This window comes from Hyperolius riggenbachi, chromosome 1 (assembly GCF_040937935.1).
Source record: "Hyperolius riggenbachi isolate aHypRig1 chromosome 1, aHypRig1.pri, whole genome shotgun sequence".
NCBI classification, from domain to species: Eukaryota; Metazoa; Chordata; class Amphibia; order Anura; family Hyperoliidae; genus Hyperolius; species Hyperolius riggenbachi.
This window is the reverse complement of record NC_090646.1, coordinates 186,049,705-186,053,687: the sequence shown is the minus strand read 5'-3', so window position 1 is coordinate 186,053,687 and position 3,983 is coordinate 186,049,705.

Genomic DNA, 3,983 nt, shown 5'->3' with positions numbered 1-3,983 from the left:
AGGCCATTTTTACTGAAATGGGCCACTGCAGCTTTACTGCTGGGTACACACTGAGATTTTCTGGCCGATTTACTGTCAGATTGATTTCCAATCTATTTCTGTTCACTTTAATAGGAAATCAATCGGAAAGTAAATCGGACATGTTGGAAATCGATCTGACAGTAAATCCGCCAGAAGAATCGGTGTACCCAGCATAAGGCCTCGCTGCAGGGCCACACAAGAGCTCTCTGTTGGTGGGGTCTAATTGCTCCCCCAATGTTTTTGGATCTGTTAGCAGTTTTGGTGTGCACTGGGCCTAACAATTATGCTGCACAATATTTGGCTGCCAATCGTCAGTTTATGTCACAAAATGGACACCGACAAATTTGGCTGAGCTCAGAATTTTTCTGGGCCTTATTTTAAATATGGGCTTAATGTGGCAACCACAGCTTAGCATGTATTGGAGCAGAAATGCACTCCATCAGGCTCCTCAATATTCAGGGAAGAAGACAATGCTGAGGTACAAAATGCTGATGCGGTTTCTTCACTTTAACCACTTAAGGACCGGGGCTGGTTTTTCAGATCTGCGCTACATGGGCTCTCCAGCCCACAGCGCAGATGGTGTGCACGGCAGGGAGATCAGACTTCCCTCCTTTTTTCCCCCACTAGGGGGAATGACCTGCTGGGGGAGGGGGGGGGGTGTCTGATCGCCGCCACTCCGTGTGGCCGGGGGGCTCTTCAAAGCCCCCCTCTGCAGCGTTTTCTGTGCTCCCTCCTTCCCCTTAGCTCCCTCTTCCTTGTTAGGCTGCGCAGGACAGATATCCGTCCAGCGCCATGTAGGATACCGGGGATCGTCGATCTGCCTTACACCGCTGCTGTTGCCGTATTGATGTAAACAGCAGGAATTTCTTCCCCGCGTGTTTACATTAGGTGTGCGAGCCGCGATCGGCGGCTCGCAAACTGTTCACGGAGATAGTCTCCGTGAACTGACATGGAAAGGTCACTCCGCCGGTTCCATGTAATAACCATTTAAACCCACCGCCCCCTATTGGCATTAGGCGGTCCTACAATGCGGAAGACCTCAGTTGTGAAGATCTTTCGAGACCGCCTTTTTAAATTAAGGCTACTTCTGGACCATCTGAATGCGAAATTCAGTGAAATTTATGTGCCTGAGCGGGAGATTGCAGTCGACTAATCCCTAATGCCCTATCAAGGGAAGCTGGGCATAGAACAATACATCCCCACCAAATGAGCTCAGTACAGAGTAAAACTGTACAAGCTTTGCAAAAGCAGTACAGGGTACACCTACTCCTTTCCGTATATATGAGGGGAAGGACCGACTACTACAGCCTGAGGGGTGCCCTGTTTATATGGGAACCAATGGAAAGATAGTCATGGACCTTATTAGTCCATTACTAAATAAACAGTACCACTTATATTTAGATAATTTTTACACCAGCATGCCCCTTTTTAAATTTTTGTTTGATGCTCAAACTGTGGCCTGTGGTACCTTGTGGGCAAACAGTAAGGGCCTTCCAGAAGAGGCTGTGCATAAAAAAAAAAATTAAAAAAGGGGAGATGTGCAGCCTGAGAAGCAGTGAACTCCTTGTTATGAAATATAAAGACGAGCGATGTCCTGATGCTGACCACCATGTATACTGAGGCTATGATGTCAGTGAGGTCTCAAAGACAAGACAGAGAAACCACAGGCGATACTGTATTATAGCAAGCATATGGGGGCAGTGGATTTTTCGGACCAGATGATGTCTTACTGTCTGGTAAGCAGGAAAACCAAAAACTGGTACAAAAAAAATGGGGATTTACTTGATTCAGATGGAATTGCATAAATCTTTTGTTATATACCAAAAATCAGGCAACACAGACTCCTTCCTGAAGTACGAGGAGCATGTTTTATCATCCCTGATATTTGATTCTGGCAGCCCGAGTGGCAACATTAATCAAACTGACTGTGAGGATATTGTCAGACTACGGGACAAACCTTTTCCCGCTTCCCTCCCTCCTACTCCAAGAAAAGCCTACCCTAAAAAAAATGCAGTGTGTAGCAAACAAAATCCAAAAGGACACTCAAAATTACTGCCCATCCTGTCCTTCCAATCCAGACCTCTGTTTTGAAATTTACCACAGTCTACAATTAAAGTTTTTTATTTTTTTTATTTTTTCCCTATTACAATACATTGCTTTTACCTATTTTTACTTTTTGCCCAAATTGTATGCCACCCTAGTAGATTTGTAAAAATTGTCCTGCAATAATCCAAGAATTCATGCCATGTATAATGCCCTATTGCAAGTAAAAAATGGCATATGTGCCCTCATTTTGACCATCAGAATTATTTTTTTTCTATGCCAAACCCACACTTAGTCATTTTCAAAATAATGATCAAATTTGATAAAATTTCACCAAAATGACAAGAGTCTGAAAGACACTATACTAAAATCCAAAATGTGCACATCAGCCAGAATGCCCCTCTGCAGGCCCAATTATTCAAACAAGGCACAAATGCCTTCACTTTAACTGTCAGAAACTGGAGAATAAATTTGTGTTTTATAACATGGGCCTTGCCAGAAAAAAAAAAATATTTAGTGACAATCTTAAAAACCCATACTTGAAAACAATGTCATTTTCAAAATATGAATTCAAAAATGAATTTTGTTTTAAATAATATTATCCAAAGATAGCCTAGATTGCCCTGAAAAAAAACAATATATACATCACTTAGGTATCTTAAGTAATGAAAAAGTTATTGCAGTTTCAATAGCGACACAGCTAAAGTGTCAAAATTGTCAGAAACTTTGAAGAGTAAAAACCATGGAACGCGAACCAGTTAAGTACCACCAGTGATTTCGCAAGATGTCAACAGCTCAATAAGTGAAAAAAATGATAAAGTGTGCACACTTATTATTTATTACGCACCAACATATTACATAGCACTGCCCCCAGTATAGGTAGCTCACCTGGCTCTTCAGACCTCCAGATCTGCATTGGACCCAAGCGGCACCCAGCAGCTGCGCAAATCGCTTCAAATCCAGGAAGTGACATGTCAACATCTGCTCTGGGTCCTGTGCTGATCCTTAGGTCTGACGAAGAGGGAGGGTGGGCAGGCTGTGGAGAGCAGCGTCGGTGCTATAGCAACGGGCATCGGCACAGTGTAGTATTAGAGAAGGGAGAATGATCTTGCACACCCGGCGCATACCACCTGGCAAGTTCTGAAACCGGTTGAAAAGACCTGCTTTAAATCAATTAAATTAATTCCTGGATATTGATGTTAAATCAAAGCTGGATCACCACTTCACTATATATCAAACCCCAAACAGCTTTCTACACTTAAAGAGAAATCCAATGTATCCTTGGCACCATCAGCTAGGGAATGACTGATAGTAGCATGCTTGCAATGTCTGCAGTCTCAGGAATATCCTGATGTGCTGACCCAACTGAAAAATACACAAAAGAACCACACTGATTCTTGATGAGACAGGGCTATTATCACTGTGTAAACTTGAAATCTGCAACAGCCTCATACAAAGTACCCACTTTTGTCACTCACAATGGTATTAAATTCAAGATATGAGGGAACATTTTCATGCAACATGGAACGGTATGTGTATTTATTTAAATGTTCCTGTGAGCTTTGAGTTTATAGGCACCCAGGGTCTTTCCGACAGATTCCAGAAACACCAGAGTGCAGTCAAGCACATACAAAAGAACCAGGACTTCGATTTCAACAAATTGGTAGCGATCCATTTTAGGTACGTAGTGGGTTGGTCTCCAAAAAATAAAACAAAACACACAAATGCATTGTTTGGACATATCAAGTCTTCAATAAAGAGCCAAGTCCACCACTACCTCCATTTTACAGTTTTTAGTGTATTCTAGCCTTCCTGGCACCTCTGTTTTGCCTTATTAATAAGCTTAAAGGACTCCGAGCAGTGCAGAAACTATGGAAAGATGCATATCATTTTAACCACTTCCCGACCGCCGTATGTAC